The sequence below is a fragment of the Falco cherrug genome, chromosome 1, assembly GCF_023634085.1.
Source record: "Falco cherrug isolate bFalChe1 chromosome 1, bFalChe1.pri, whole genome shotgun sequence".
Classification (NCBI taxonomy): domain Eukaryota; kingdom Metazoa; phylum Chordata; class Aves; order Falconiformes; family Falconidae; genus Falco; species Falco cherrug.
In genome coordinates, this window is record NC_073697.1 from 109,005,224 (window position 1) to 109,022,562 (window position 17,339).

Consider the following 17,339-nt stretch of genomic DNA (forward strand, 5'->3'; position numbering starts at 1 on the left):
CATTTTATATCTCAAAGTGCATGTCCTTTTTGAAAGTAAGGTGGTTTCTTTTTGTCCCACTTCAGCAAGTTACTCCTCTTCACAATTTCCATAATGTTACACATACTTTTATTTTTACTTATGAAGTTCAAAATGCACTTGTGTTGTAAATCATGGTCTAAAAAAAGAGCTGTATAAAGTTTCAGACATCATCATCTCCCAGGGATTTCAGCTGTTGCTATAGAAGCCTAAATTCTCTTTTGAGAACCTTTCCAATATAAAGAAGCTGATACTGGAGGGAAGTTGTCATGGAAATATGCAGCAAAAAGAGAAAGGAAATCTCAGTTTGATGACTGTTAAATAGGCTTAGCCAACTTGGTGACGTGGCTTCATATCTAGAGATCTGATTCTGCAGATTCTCTTCGTTACATTCCAGTGGACTGGAACACTACAGGCTAGAACATAAAAAAATTAATTATTTAACATTTATATGACCAAAGATACCTCTTCAACTTGGTGAGCTTCATGTTTATCCAGATTCAAGTTGCCTCACTGCATAATGAAGTCTAAAAAGCAGTGTGACACTATTCCTTAGGCTGCCCAACTCTCCAGGTGGGGAGGCAAGGGCTATTTGTGGCTGCATTGCAGGAATGGGGCTCATGGTTCTCTGATGTCAGGACAGCGGGGTGGGTGCAGAGAGCAGCATTTTCTGCAGCCGCCACTGGTGTTTCTCTGTTGGAGGAACCCCCTCCAGGTGATGTTGGCAGGCCTGGGAATTTCCAGCAGCCTGGTGGGGTGTGAGCAGCAGCACAGCTTTTTATTATACTTCTGGCAATGACTACTCTGAAAGGATTTATAAAGCTACTACTATTGAAATGAGGCTTTCAAACCAATTTTAAAATGACTAACTAAAAATAGCTTATTCTTGAGCTTCAGTGCCATTTCAGATTTGAACAGGAGTCCTTTGTGTCCAGCTAAACGTTGGTATAAGCAGATCCCTCTCCATACATTTCTTGTCCACTTATACCATCACTAAGCCTGGTAGGTTCCCTGGTTTCAAGCTTCTTGTGGCTTTCTTACTAAAGCCTCCTAATATCTAATAGATGTGATGATGAGTGAGCTGCCTTTAAGTATCTATTACCAGTATCACCATGGTAACTGCTGTAAGAGTTTCGTGCTGGTAGAAGGCTTCTAGCTCCCTGAGATACACAGGGCAAAATGCTTAGGCTGTTGTTTTCATGGTTTCAATGAGATCACACGCAATATCGAAGAGGAAAAAAATAACGTATTTCTTTTTCATAACAGTGAATATTAATGGCACTGAAATGAGTAAGACTGATTCTGGAGTCTGTCTTCAAATCAGAGGATAGAGGACAGTTAACCCAGGCAGGGACTGGCCCAGCTCCCCCTGGAGAGCATGCCTTCACCAGCAGGCTCCTGCAGGAGTAGGGAAATGTCGCTTTCCTCGACTGAGCCAGCGCTTAGCCTTTCTTTTGATACTGTCAACAAGTGAACTAATTAATCCTAACGAAGAATGCAGAATTGTGGTATTCCACTTGCCACAGGAGCAGGCAGAGTTGCTGAGTGATTCACTGTGGAGCAGAAAAAATTGAGCTGGCTTGTGTGTGTTCCTCTCGTTTCTCCGTATTCCCAAACAGCTACATTTTTGCTCAAGGCCTTCAGCTGCTGTGTGCCAGTGTGTGTTGGGCAGTGCCCTGAGTGACTTCCCTGCTGTCCTGGATTTCCTAATCTTCCCCTTTCCTTCTCTGGCATCTGCTTTCTTTCCCAAGTCCCTGTTGCTTGGCCAGCCTATCCTCTTTTGCTCTGTAATGACAGTTGTTTCTATGTGCTTCTCCGTGTGACAGGTTCACTAATGTCCCTCATGCTAACTCTGTCACCTCAGGGGGTGGTTTTGCTTTCATTTATTTACTTACGGTAAACAGGTCACAAACTCCATAGGATACTTCTTAATTTTCGTGCAGTCTGTTCTCTTGCTTAATTACACTCCTATTCTAGTATCTGCTGGAGAATTTAAATTATCACTTGCTTTCGTAAAGACCTGGAAAGCTGAGCACCTATTTCTGCTGCTCTCCCACTTCATTAGCCGTGCCCACTGGTTTTGGCACTTAGGCCTTCCACCTTTTGGTAAGGGAGGCTTCCATTTGTGTAATGAGCTGTTCTGGGAGGCTGAGCTTATGGGCCTTGAGGGGAGGTGCAGTTTGCATTCACTTTCTGTGTGTGTGTGTACAGCTGACATAACAGTGAGTGGTGCTGTGCACCTCTGTGATGGAAAGAGTTCTGCCTGTCTGGACGATGAGTTCATGCTGATGAAGTGCTGATGTTTGTCCTTACCTGCCTCGTAGGCAACATGATCCACATACTGAGACCGTTTTTGCTGAGCTTGATAATACTCATAATTGACTTTAGTTATAATGTCTATTGTGTGCCACATTTGGACTGAGGGTTTAAAATCTGAAGTAATTGTGATTACTAACCAAGATATCCAAGGAAATAATTTTCATAAGAAATCTTGAAAGCAGAACCTGGATCTCAAAATGGAATTTGCTTGCATTATACCACTGCCTGTTTCTTAATAGTTATTCTGTAACACTGTGGTTAATACTGGGAGGATCTTGGTCTGTGCATAATTCAAATTTCAGTTACATGGTTAAATTTCTCAATTGTGAGAAGTTGATTTAGAAGTTTAAACAGCAAAAAGAAATGTATGAACAAACCAGCTGTCTGGAAGCAAGGGATTGCTAAACTTTAATTTAGATTCTCCTTTTTTTTTTTCTGGATTTGATTAAGTCACCAACACCAAACTTTCATGCTCTGGTTCTGGGTGCCTATGTGATACGGTATGTGTGTCTTTCACAGAACTGCTGGCTTACTATATGGGCACTAAAATCAGTGAGCACTGTAGATTCTTACTAGCTTATGTTACTTGGTCAGGCATTTAGTTGCCTTTGCTTCCCTACCTGTAAAATAGATGAGTTATTAAGCTACTGCAATGATTAGCTGATTCTGTTGAAGTAATCTGTAAAAGATGCAGATGGTAAGAACAAGATGGAAACTCTAAGACATTGCTATAAGGGGAGTCAAACATTACCAATAGTGCTTTTTCTGAAATCCTGATCTACGTTGGAGGGCTTGTTTGTCTCCTGGGACTTGAACTCCTTGTGCTTCATCAGTTTTCTGTTAATTTGTCCTAGTTTTTGTTGCTGCTGGGCTCCCTGTGATGCACTCTGTGCATCTAGGCATACCCTGCAGTTCTGCTTCCATTCAGCGGCTGTCAGCAGTTCTAGTGCAAGGCCCTCTGAAACAAAGCTGACAACTTGGGTCTTTTAACTGCATCACCCTGAAATGTACCTAGAAGTTCAAAGCAATGGGGCATTCCTCCACCATCCCTTTGGGGTTTTTGAATTCTAAGGCAGCCTCCAGCACGCATCTTTTCCAGTCCTTAATTTTCCTGCCCAGCTCTCCATTGACAGTGATCAGCAAAAATTTAATGAAATGGTTTTCTTTTCAAGGTTCCTTAGTGTTTCTAATGGGTACCTGTTGTAATTCCTTTCCCGTTAGGCGATAAAATGCAAGCTTTTCCATCATTGATCCCTTTTGGACTATAAGCAAAGGGAGCGAGTAAGGGTTGTGCGGTGTTTTGCCTGTGTAGGTAGTAAAAACTTGCTGTGCTACTTGAATATGGTAATTCATTATGAATTGTTAATGAATGCCATGTTATAACCTATATATCAGAAAACTAACTGTGAAGAATAATAAGGAATAGAGATACTCCCTTTCGCCTAAGTCTTTCACTCAGTCATGGAAATAAAAAAATTCATTTAAATAAAAAAACCATGAAAAGTCTTATCTTGCCTTTTTAGGGAAGAACACTGAGTATTGACTTTTTTGCATATTTAGGTTTAGCTGCATGTTGAATAGAAAGGTGACTGCAGTAAAGCTATCCTTGGTTTGTTGCTGCCTCCGATGCGTAAGAAAGTGCAGACATTTGTAAACAGAGAAAAATAAACTTTGGATGAGTGTGTGCAAGTGTGATCAGAGATTTTTATTTAAACGTGAAATACAATGAATATTCCTTAACCACAGAGATTTTCTTCCTCATTTTGCCTTTTTCTATGGGTTGCCTTTTTTTTTTTTTTGTAGATAGATGACTTAACTCTTAAGTGTTCTACTCGGAAATGACGGAAATGCTGAAAAATGCTGGCACTTCTTACAGACTTACTTTTGAAACAGGCAGTTTCCTAATTCTATTTTTCACTTAGTGGCTGTTCCCTTGGAAATTTTAAAGTTGTTGTCTGGTCTCTTGAAATTTTGGCAATAGGCACTGGAGGAAGCTGTTTTTCTTGTCTCCTATAGTACTCCATGTTCCATAAAACATATCTGCCTTTTTTCAAATTTTAATTATTCTCTTCTCTTTCAGCAACAAATATTTTCTCTAGTTGCAGGTCAAAGCTGGCAGCCATTCCACAGGCTGAGCCCCTCAGGTATGTGAGTGGGCACATGAAACTGTGTAATAATCTCTTAGGAACAGGATTGGGGGTGGGGGGGAGGGAAATTTGAGTTCTCCAAGTCAGCACATACAGCTTTCTTGGGCTGGCAGAGCCTTTTTGGCAACAGTTGCAGGAGTTCACTCTTTATATCCTCCCGTTTGATCAGCATCATCTTGTTAACTGAATAGCAGTTATTTTTGTCAAAATGGAAAGTGGTGTCTGTGTCCCATGATTCATTCTGCAAACGTCCACTAGCTGCTTGAACTTCCTGACATCTGTAGGGGAACGGAGAAAATAAAGAAGCTTGTATCAGTTATGTACAAAAAGGAAGAAAGTGTTGGAGTAAATGCTGTCCTAGAGCCATGGCCTGACTCCACTAATGCCCACATTCTGATGCAGACTTTCCTTTGTAATTACTTTTGGTTTTATAACTCCAGACAGTTCCAAGCTTTATAACTGAATTAGAGACTTACTTTAAAAAGACGTTGTTATTGACATAATAGCCTTGTTTATGGAATTTCTCTCCTTTGTAATTAAGATTGTTTCATGCACAAGATCAGTTAAATATAGCATAAATATCTGTAAAGGCAAAACGAGGTTCCTTGTGTGAACCTTGTTTTCCACACTCTTTCTGTGCATTTGCTTCTCAAATGAGCTATGCCACTAGAAATTCTGCCCTTTGCCCATTCCATTAAGTTGTGTCTCGTCCATATTAGTTCTTGTAAAATTGCACAGGCAGTGCAGGTCACAACATAAAACATTTAAATTCCTCAAATGCAGTGTTTTAAAGGTGTATTGATTTGCGGGGTTTGGTCTTACTCTCACATACCTTGTTGCAGAGTCGTGGGAGCTAGTGGATTGAACAGCATGCAAACAATATGCTCACTGTAATTTTGTCTGTCAACCAAATTTACCAGCTGGGTGAGAACCTGGCAGAATCTTTTTAAAAAGTTTATATCACTACTTGAAATTGTTTTCTCATCCTGGCTGTGTGAAAGTAATTATGGTTAAAGCCCTGGACAAGCCACAGGCTTTCTTTATGAGCGTGGCCAGCTTGTTTTAGCTGTCTGCTTCTGGGCTCTTTGTTCATTAAACAGAAAGACAATTTTTCAATTCTAAAGGTTTTGTGCTGATTAATTCTTTGGTCTAAGTAAAGAGATCAGATAATTATAGTAGTAAGTGCTCCCAGAAAACCTCTAAATAAACAAATGTACTGTCTGGTCTTGTTGGGTTTGGGAAAATTGTATTTCACTATTCCAGTCAGTCTACCAAAGCTGAAGCATGTAAATGCTGTGACCGTCTCCTTATGTCCAAGCATTTTCATTTTTAAGTTTTGGTTAAGTTATATTTATCAAAGCTAAAAATACTGTTGCAAAGGAAATATAGTAACGCATGTCCTGTCCTCACTCCCCTCATTTCAGTTCTTTATTTCTCTTGGCTGAAGGATAGGAAAACCTGCTGAGCTGACAACACTGCTCTCCCACTGATGACCCTATATGAACGCACTGCCAATGGCAAAGAGACAGTGCACTGCAGTCCAAAAAGTGTGTGTGTTTTCTTCAGACAATGAAGCTTTTCAGCAAGGTGATGTCCCTCCCATTTAAGAGTTCAGGGTCCAGGGACGTGCAGCTGTTTGCGTCTGAGTCAGTATCTTTCAGCTGTATCTGTTCAGTTTTGAAGGTGGCCCATAATCAAAGCAGAGGGAGTGACTTGCAGTCCCTCCGCTGGGTACCTGAGTGACCTCATTGCCTATGCATGCATCACTGAATGTAGTGTCACCTCCTCAGGGAGGAGAAACACAGTGCACATAGATCGCAGTACCTACAAGAGTTTTGTTAATATGAATGACAGAAAGTACTGCCATCTTATTGGAGATGTGAATAATCTCAAAAACTCCTGAACATTAATGTGTATGAATCTGTAATGGGTAAGTTCTTCCGCCTGTGATTACACAGCCTGTTCTTGGGTACTGAAAAAAATGGCAAAGTAGGTTGGCTAGAAGGATTGGTGTTGTAGGCATTGGTGAACTTGGAATAGCACCTGGCATGATTGGTTGAATGTTTAGGGACTTACAACTGGTAATGTATGCTTGAGACCTGCCAAACACAGGCCATTATCATATGTTAAATAAGTCATTGTGTGGTCTTTTTCTTCTTCTGGTGTTTGAAGATCTGAAGGCAAGCGAGCGTTCCTCGCTCTTTAAGAATATCATGAGAAAGTTAGATCCCAAATCTATAACCTTCAGAAGGGATTCATCTTGGACTCACCCTGTCTCCTAAGCTTTGGTTATTCTGCAATAACAGTGGTGCCAATACTGAACTGAAATGTAGATTTACTCTTGGCATAACGTTAGCTTCCTTGAAGCCCCTTCAGCACCTAGAGTAAAGAGTTCCGGAGGATGTGGTAAGGCTGAACTATTCAGATGCAGCAACTCTTTTTAGGCTCATATTGTAGATCTTCCTGATCTTTCTGTCTATTATGAGACTACTGTTGCAACATCAACACTGCATGTATACTAGGTCCACACTGCTGGGAAAAGATCCCTCTCGGCAGTTCAGAAGAGGATTCCTGATCTGTAGTCATAGTCTGAATGTCTTGGGTCAGAGGCATCAGAGAGTGAAGAGCCCTCTCTCCGTCCAGAGTTTAACAGAAAGCCCAGTTCTAAACAACTTAGGTTTCAGTGTTTGAAAATTAGATTTGGATTTGATTTCTTTTTGCATCCCCTCTGTTTCCTCCAGCTTGATACTATCTTTGCCTGCTCTAACTCTGTTAAAGACTTCTGGCTCTACCTTTCCTGTTTTCAGATACAGATTCTCTTCAGAAAGCTTAAGAGGAAAGTTCTTGAGCACTGCTCCCTCTTGTCCCTTATTTGCGTTCTTCTAAATAAAGAACAGATTGACACTTCTTCTTACGCAGCTCAAGAGAAGTCACTAGAGACTGATTCTAGTTACTTCTTGTGTAAAATCCTCTGTCTTGATATATCTTCCTTTCCTGCACGCACGCACACTCTTTTCCACTTTTTTTAAGCAATGATGGAGGCAAGGGAAATGTCGTAAGGTGTCCTGGCTGTGATTGCTGGCACTCTGGGGAAGAGATTATTAGCATGGAATATAAAAAGCTTCTGAAAGCTGCTTCTGCAGTTGCCTCTGAAAAATGCCTTCTTTCTTTGGCCACCTCCTTGCCCTTCCTACATTGTACATACCGCATGTTTTTACTTGATTGGATTGTGCAGATTCGTCTTTGGTTTAAGTTCTCTGCCCAGTGTCCAGTTCTGCTGTTGGGGATGATGGGGTACTGCAAGAAACTCATCTGCCTTACGGATTGAAGCATCTCGGTGTTTTGGAGGTGGGATACAAATGGATTTCTTGCATAAATCCTCCTTGCTTTGATGAAAATATAATATTTCTTATTCCCCTGAGTAAGCAAGTGTGCATATGTGTGTGTGTGTGCTGAATGCCAAAGCGCTGGTGAAGCCAGCTTGCTTCCGTATGTGAATCATTTCTCAGGCAGCTCTGTGTCTCACTGCAATGTGGTTTTCCTCTCAGGGAAGCACTCAAGCCCTGAATTTTCAGTCTGGTTTGCACATGCTGTCAGGAGCTAGTGGGAGACTGTTTTCTTTTTAATGCAGAAAAGAGGACAAGCTTTTACTGTAAGTATTTTAATTTTTTATTTATTTTTTAATGTGGGGACTGTATTTTCTCTAGAAGGGTTCTAGGATCAATAATGTATTCTTAGAGTGAATGGACCTGCTTTGCTCAACAACACTTTTTTTTTTTTGTAGTATCTCACTCTAAAACTAAATTACACAAAACATGTGCAGTGCAAACAACTCTGAATTGGCTAAAAATGAGCTGGGGGTGGTCTAAAGCCATTACAGCAACAAAACCCAAAATACCACCACATGAGCCGGTGAGAACTGGCTACTGTAATTTTTCTTCTGGTCAGCTGCATAATGTAGTGAGAGAAGGGCTGAAGCTGTTTCTGTGCCTGTTTCTGCTTTCTCCTCTGGCAATTTAAGTTGTGCTCCAACAGTTAAACGAAGCAGGAGCATGAGCAGGTTTTCCTCTGCTACTGCATATTCACATAGTCCAGTCCAGAAACAGCAGAAAGGAACAAGCTGCTAAGCAAATTGGTTTGACAGCTAGCATCTCTGCAGGGGGATCCGTGAAAGCATCGGGGAGCACGCCAGCCGCGTACCCTCTTAAAACACTACAGCAAAGAGCTGTTCAGATTCTCAGCAGGACCCTTTAATTATAGCCCTTTAACAGTTGTCCTTCAAATTGTACAGTGGAGTGAAGCTTGATCATAATAACAATAGTAATAATAATAGCATTTATATGGTAAAGTTGTAGAGCTGTTAATTAAGTCCTGTGTATGTGGCAGTAAAGGTTTACTGGTAGAACTGGTTTGAAAACAGCGATTTTTCTACCCCTTTCTCTTGTACACAGGCTTAAGTTCTTCTAGACATCCCCTGCTAATCCTTTCTGTCTCGCCTCTAAAACAGACTGTTTTGCATGTTCTTCTTCTACCCTTTCTAAATTATGAAGTGCTCTCTGCCCCTGTAACCTCAGCAGGAGAGAGGATATTCGATTTGCTGAAACAGTGTTCATTGTCTACACAATTTAACAGATAACTAGCATAAGAATACGTCATCCTAACATGTACATATGTATGCACTACCCCTTCCTTTTCTACTTCAGTTCTAAAAAAGAAATCAATGTCATTATGTAGCCCACCAAAGTGGGTCTTTCAGTCTATCAGTGGTTGCTTAAGTCACAGTTGTAAACACTTGATACTGGTGCCTGAATCTGTTCTGTTCCTGTTTGGTATGAATATTTTTAAAATGCAGAAGTCCTCTAGGTTCTCCTGCCGTTTTGAAATTACATCCTTGTCCTTGCAAAGAACCCTTTCTGTTAATGCTGTCACTTAAACTGGGAACTTCTGAATGTTTATATAAGTGCCCTATTCTGCACTTTAATGGAAGATAAATATTTCCTTAAGGGATAGCTTCCAGATCTCAATTATTTCTCTGCATTGTAATGGATGGAAAATAGGAGTCAGGGAAACGTCCCAGTATGTGGCAATCTGTGAGGCTGCTCACTTGTGTGCTGTGTGACAGCTGTTGATTTATCTCATTTTTCCTTTTTTTTCCTGTGGCGTTCCTTTCCAAGGCACATGAATGAGTGTATCTTCATAAATATGCTATTTAGTGAACAAGTGTGATCCCATTTTTATACATGGAAAATGTATGAAATCTACAAGGAAAATGGAAGATTACATGGTAGAGGTAGTACAATAAATCTGTGCTGGAGCTGAGGATAGAACCAGGTGGAATCCCAAGCGAGCACATCGACTGCGATGCCATCCCTCCATGTTTTGAGGGGACAGGGAACCAGCCAGTCTGTGTGCATGTACCAGACAGGATTACCATGGAGCCACATGCTGTGCGTCTGTCTGCCATTCCAAAAAACATGATCATTCCTTCTTTCTTGTAGATGTATCTACCCTCTATGCCACAGAAAAATGTAATGACAGGTAATTATCAGGCAAACCACTTGTAATTATTCTTAATTTCTTTAGCAATTATATAGCTCTTGCTCTATCTAAAATGAAACCTTCTTTTCTTCCTTCTTGCGGGTTGGCAAAACATGAAGTGTTAACCATGTGTGTCACTTACTTTGTACTGTATTCACTAGGACAGCAGTTCAAAGAACCTGGATTAATGAACAGTAGCTACCTTGAAATGGTTCTAAAACATTTTGTTCTCGACTTGCAATATACTGAACACAAATTAAACCCATCTATTCAGGGCAGAGTCATATTGGGGAAAGCCCAGAGTGACCTAATTCTTTGCAATTATAACATGGTTGCAACTTCAAAAAAGAAAGTTTGGAATCAATGCATTGTTTTTACCCTTCCTGAATCTTTCCTTTGACTTCTGTCTCCAAAGGGTGGATGTTAGCACTATGGAAACTGATCCGTTTTTCCTGCTTGTCGTACATTAAAGCACGAAGGGAACTACAACTTGTAAAAATGCATTCTCCAAATTCTGTAGTGGAATCACTTCCTAGATGTAGTTTTGATGTGATTTGATAAAATTTGGAATTTACTGCATAACCTCTGTGTAGGCATTCTGCCAATACATGGCTTTCATATATGTTCTCCCAGTATGACGATATGCTGTCCCTGCCGGTCTTCCTACAAATGCCACCCTACCCCCATGATTATGTCTTTTTCCTTGTGTGATCAACATGATCCAGAATTGGCACATGTAAGTCTACATCTCTGCTCTGGAGTTAGTGAAAGATCATGCCAGTCTTCTGTCCTTTCAGCCTTACCAAGACAACACATCGACTGGAACCAGAGGGGCACAGTAGACTGTTTATTGATGGCCAATGTACAGTTGTGCTTCAGGGCTTCTTCAGGTATCACACTATCCAGCTGGTAGCCACCATCCTACTAGGGGGCTAATGAGCAGAAAATTACAGATAAATTGGATTTTTGTTTCCTTAATCCCAGGTCATTTAGAAGATCAGGGGTCGTAGGAAGGTAGCATAGTTTCTCTTCTTAGATGTGTAGTGGTGACTGGTTAGATAATCAGTATGAGGAAGGAGGAGGAGATTGAGTATCCATGTACAAACAGCATAATTTAAATTACAGGAGGAGCATGTTCCCAGACATATGAAAGCACAGCTTTGGCTTGATTGTTTTATGCATCAGTCACTGTGTTAGATGATGGTTCTGAGTTTTTTTTCTAGAGAAGTAGCAAAGATACCTGTGTTTTCCTGTCTTTTATAAACGGCCAGTAATATGGAACACGGATAAGAGAAATGCAGCAAAGTAAATCTTCTGTCTGTATGCATGAATGAGGATTTTGTTGTAACTTCTGCATGTTTTTTGTGGCTCTAACTAAGAATAAAACATTGACAAATCCAAAACTCCAGGGAGAACTTCCGCCCACCCTCCTCCACAGAAGGTTTTGCTCTGCTCTCATCTGTCCATGCCTGGAAAAATCATCAATGACTCTAATGGTTGCTGTGGGAAGAGGATTTTATTTTGAGCAATGTTGAGACATGGTTTTGGAAGTTGAGTTGATGGCCAGAAACCTGTCATTTGTGGCTGGGTGGAACTGTCTTCACCTAGGCCATTTCTGACTTAGCTTAGACATCCCTGTAACCATTCAGTGTGTGTGTGTATATATATATACACTAGTTTATATCCATTTTAGAGAATTATGGAAAATACTAAAGAAATAATCAAGAAACGCCTTAACACAAAAATGTGAGATTGTCTTTTGTCACCGTAAGCACAGATAAATTAACTTTGTCTTTGAGAGAGCCACGGGAGTTTGCATTGTCTGTGTGCTTCCATCTGATACCATGAAGGGAAGGTTGCTTATACTGTAAAGGAAAGGAGCCATGTGCCCTGTAAAAAATTTCTGATGTGATACTATATTGAATGTGCTCTTCTGAGGTCTTTTTTTTTAAGAGTCCTACGGCAGAGCAATTAAAACAAACAAAAAAAAACCCCCAAAGCAAACAGCAACTCAAAAGAGTAATCTTCATGTGAGGATACAATCAAGGATACAATCTTCAAGCAATGTCAGCACAATGAAGATTTTGAAGATGTGATTCTTAAGCTATATCAGAGCCACTGATGGTTAAATCCTGGAACTGGTATTTTGTTTTGTATTTTCCTAATGATTAGTTGGGTGACCTTGAGCATGTATGTGTGTTAAATCTTAAGATATAAAGCAATACACAGAAATTATCAACTTTTTTAACTCCTTGCAAAAGCACCTGGATTTTATAACCGCCTAGGTGTGTTATTATAGGACACTTGTCTCCACTCTTGAAAGTTAAAAAGTAATAATACTAAAACCACCTTTGCTTGAGGCATGCATAAACCCAGCAGAATTTGCTATGCTGTAGCGTGCAGTCTGGACATGAAAATTTCTAAGCAATGTCTTGTCTCCTGGTACTCTACCAGCAAAACATGAAAATGCAGCTGCAAATGAGATTGGAAAGCAAGTTAGCTGAGGTAGACCAGAGGAAACTGCTGTTTATTGTTTGGGGTCAGGTTTATAATTGATTCTCTTTGGCCAACAAAAGCAAGAGGAGCTTTAGGGGTGAGGTTTTGGGAAACAGGCGTATCTTGTCTGTTCCTTTTGAGTTGTGTTTGGGTGGAAGAAGGTGGTCTGGCTTGTGGCTTTTTTTTTTGGTGGGCTTTTTAATCCAATCTTAATGAAAGCTAAGCTTTGTCCCAGCAAAATTCCAGCAATTGTCTCAAAGCCTCAAAGACACTAAAGACAAAGGTAACAAACTAGAGAAAAGAAGGGATGGATGTGTTAGATACAGAAATACTAATACGGAGCTGAAAGGAATAGATGCCTAAGGAAAGCTGCTAAAAATGACCAAAAGAGTAAACAGTTTGTTTTTAATTGTTAGCCTGGCCTTATTTCCAAATAGGTTTTTCTGTGCTATTTATCTTCAAGTTACCAATTACGTACTGGACTATCAAGTTCCTTGGTTTGTGACCCTGGCTTAGTTCCTGATATCAGCTAAGAAATCAAGATGAGTCATATGGAAGCATCTGTCAAGCCTAAAAATTGTTTAAAGTGAATTGATGTGAAAGGCAGAAAAGAATTCTATTTTAGCCGAGCTGGCTATCCTGCCATATAGCTTCCTACACACCACTAGAAAATGCTTTACAGTTTACTGAACTTGTTAGATATTTCTATGTTCCAGTTGATAGTTTGTCTGAAAATAGCAGAGATTGATTAGGTTAGAAGGAAAACCGCATAAGCACGATGCACATTTTGCATGCAAAAAGAAAAAAAAAAACGAGGAGAAAATTGTGCTTTGATTTCATGATTTCATAAGAACGTGTAATAAAAGTTCTGGAATAGTCTGACCTTTTGAGGTAATGAAAAGTAACCAAACTGCAGGAAAATGGCATTGGGAACTGTGGGTTTTAACCCACCAAGGTCACAGACTTCTGTCCTCTGAGTCCTCTACCTGCAAAGCTGGTACTTCTGACCTCATTTTTAGAAATGCTGGGCATTCACAGGTCTCAATGAACCTGCCATCTGGTGCATTGCTCTCCAGATCTAGTAATGAGTTCTCGTAATTCTTTATTTCATTCATGTTCCCAAAGCACTTTCAATGACTCTGCTTTAATTTGACTGTCCTGTTGAGCAAGTAGCATTACACACAGACATGAGCACCAAAACCTAAATTGTGTGAAGTACATGGGGGACAGATAATTTGTATATCTAGCCTCTCCCAAGAGGGATTTTCCTATGTAACTTCATTTCTGCAGATATGCTAATAATTTTTATTTACTTAATAGTGTAACTGCTACAATTCTTGACTGAAATAGTATTGCTTGTCATTACTCAAATCAAACTATCTACTCTTTTTAGCTACTCAGAGAAAAATAGCCTTTAATATTCAGCAGAACGTGTTTCCTAGAAATTTGTTATCCAGAACTAGTGAATTACTCCTTTGATGGATAGCCAGGCCTTAAGATCCAAGAGACCTGGTGCTGTTTCTGCTGATGCTGACTGCCTGTGAGAGTTAGGATAAATTCTTAATCCAAATTTTCTGGCTGTAAAATGGGAATAATTCTAGGCTGGTTCTAAAGACTTTTATTAATGAATGCATATGGACTAATAAAAAAAGTCTAGGTTCTCAATCTCTAATAAAACCAGTAAAATTTCAAGTGCAATGGACTGTCCACTGTGAAACTCCTGCCAACTGTCAAAATAGTCCACATCGCAATTTTCCAAATACCCTTTAAAAACACAAGTGAGAGAGGATGAACTATATAGTATGGCCTGAATTTTTAAAGACAACTGCCTACAGGGAATTCTGAGGATTACTGAGAAAAAAAAGCGCTTTCAGGACCAGCTTTACATTTTTGTAAACCCTCTGATTATCTCATTTGCAGGACCTGTTTCAGAGAGGGTTATTTAAACCCCAGCACTTTTGAGTGTTAAAGATTTTAAAAACAAAACAGAAAAACCCACCCAACCCCCCGCATTTTGGAAGTGACTGGTAGTAGAACTGATTTTGCTGCTTTGAAGAAACATGTTGGCATGAACTCTCATTTATTTCAACATGGAGCTACTTACCTTCAGTTTCTACATATTTTCAGAGTACAGCTCCAAGCAGGGCATACTGCAGGGATTAATTGTGGCCCACTAGTGATCTGCTCTGGCTGATGCCAAAGACAGACAGATTTTGAATCTCAAGAGTGATGCCATTCTGTCTGCTTCCTAAGGAAAGTTCCCTGTAAAATGTGAGGAAATGAAAAATGAAATCATAGAGCTCCAGGTGTTGCTTGGAGAGAGTCATCTTGCAGGAAAGTGAGCAGAAACATGTAAAATGTTCATCTGAAATGTATTGAGACGTAACGGGCATACAACTAGTTATTTTTGTCACTGTATTTGCAAAAGCAGTTTGGTTGCATCTCTTGTGGAAAGCTGCTGCTTTTTCAGATCTCTGTATGGGTAGCCTAGAGGTCAAGTCATAATCTCTCTGATGTCCTTTTGGAACGAAATGCTGATGTGTAGTTAAAGTATAGTAAACTTCAATCAATATATTCGAAAGCCACTGAGTTGTTTCCCAATGTCAGTTTCACAGATGCAGAAAGGCAGATACACAAAGCTTGGAAAGTTGAGTGCAAAAGGGTGTTGAACGAAATCTTGTTATAGCAGTTAAAGTATGAATGTGTATATATATATATATATATACTGCCTTTGTCCTGACTTGTGAGAGGGACGGTCTTCCAAGATCTGATCAGCTGTGATAATTTAATGGTGATCCCATTCCCAAGCGCTCATTCAAGGATTATGATAATGTTTGGCTACTTTTGAAGTAATTTATGCTGGCCTAAAAGGATGGTTTCTGCCAGCTACTGTTACCAACCTTGCCCTGAAAATCACCTGAGGAAGCAGAGGTTGCCTACTATGTCATTGCAATGTTCTGACAAGCTGCTGTCTAGTGTAAGGTTTGGAATAGAAGGCTAAATTCAAGTGTCTCTATTCGAGAGTCTTCAGAAATGCGCTTTTTTTTGTCTTTCCAGATTTATAAACCTTGTTAACTTTTAATTGTTCATCTGTAAAAAAAGTGTTTAAGATAAGTAGATAAAAGCTGTATATGATGATTTTAATACAATCTGTTAAATCTGTCCCTGTATGTACTGTTTATACTCCAGGATTAGAGAAACGTCTTCGCTAATATTGGGTTTCTTGAATGCTAACTGGCTGAAACCGTTCTAGATATCTAACTTAGTGTTTTGGTTGAGAGTTCGCTGCCATCGACATACCTCAGTCCATGAGCCATTTCATAATACTGAACTTCTGGGTTTCCCATTGTTCCAACTGCCCACAACTTCCATGAAGCTTCTTTTGTTGGTTTTGGGGTTTTTCTTTTCCTGTAATGCAATAGATTGAATTTAGAGGAGAGGAAAAGCTGATGTTGACTGAGAATGAGAGCAGGAAATCCATCAAAGAGCAATAGGATTTTCCCACACACACCCCCACCCCCCCCTCCTTTTTTGGGGGAAATAGTTTTATTTAGTATTTCTCCTGAAGCAGTACGTCTGACAACTCAAATGTGTGTCACCTACCTGGGAATGAAAGCAGCTTTAGATGTGTGCAACTGGACTTGGTTCTTTGAAGTACGTATAAGGCTTGTAGAAAGTATTGGGATTCCACTTCAGAGATTGAAATCTTTATCTGCAAGGCAGATTCAGGTTAGCCAAATACATGTGAAGTCTTACCTCCATCTCTTACAAATGCTGATTCCCATAGAAACACATGGAAAACTAATAATCACTAATAATTCCAAATATACTCTTCTCAATTTTAATTTTGTCTGCTTGGCATAGCAAAATATTAAATCCACATGGCACATAATTCAGCTATCATTATATGAAAAAGCCAGATTGCCTCAGGCTACTGGCTGGATTTCTGGAGTTGTGGTTTGTGGGGTTTTTTTTTAAGTACCTCTTCCTTTTACTTCTAACATCATGGTCTAATGAGCATATCGCTCCACTGCAACTTTAGAATGCCACAGATGACTCAAAATTAAATTCTTTTGGATATCAACAAAGCATCTGTACAGCTTAAGGCAGGAAAGTATGAGATACAGCTATGAAGAATCCAGAGAGTATAATAAAGCAAAATGCATGTGCAAAACCGCTGGATCTGCAAAAACCAAAATCGGCATAATTTGGAGATCTAATCGGGAAGCTAGTTGAGTAGTTGCTTGTTCACCCATATAAATACAGTGAATGGTATACCTGTTAAAAGATAGTCTTTTAAATAATGTAAAGCACCAGAGCTTGCTAAGGTACATCATGAACTGTGGGAATGCTAACCATTATTATCTATTGTTATATATCTTACATATGTCCGTGCTTTAAAAAAAGGAGCCAAGTGATCAGCATAATCATTAACAGACTACTCGTTCTCCTCTAATGAGATCAGTTGATGGCTTCACGCTGCATGTGTTAAGAATTTTAATGGAGTAATGACTATACTTAGTAATAACTACAGCTTCTTTATTTCTTTATTTAGGAGCTGACAGGAAAAAGTAGACAGCCCTCCCTGCAAGAGGCACCAAGGATAAGTAGAGGAAATGTCACTTGCTAGCTTTGTTCTCTGTAAGACAGCAGCAGAGCACTTGACATTCCCTTCTGCCACTGTGCAGCAAAACACTCCTTAAATAGACCATCGTGGCACCTGGAAGGTGCTGTCAGTGTCGAATACGACTTGGCCCCAAACAGATTTGTTTCCTGTGAGTTCAGTGAGTGTTCTTATTTGTGAATGTGAAAATTATGAGA

General features: G+C 39.8%; 1 protein-coding gene across 5 annotated transcripts in view; it reads left to right on the plus strand.

Annotated features, from left to right (window-relative positions):
- The first annotated feature begins 7,443 nt into the window (after nt 1-7,443).
- SPECC1 (sperm antigen with calponin homology and coiled-coil domains 1) overlaps nt 7,444-17,339 on the plus strand; it is an 89,224-nt gene continuing 79,328 nt past the window's right edge. For 2 of the 5 annotated variants that reach the window (XR_008733529.1, XM_027806466.2), the window contains exon 1: nt 7,992-8,136. The gene's annotated coding sequence lies outside the window, so the exon portion shown is untranslated. Of the gene's footprint in view, nt 7,833-7,991; nt 8,137-17,073; nt 17,294-17,339 lie in introns of those variants that run through there. The other 3 variants (XM_027806463.2, XM_027806462.2, XM_055718337.1) reach the window with 3 other exon arrangements.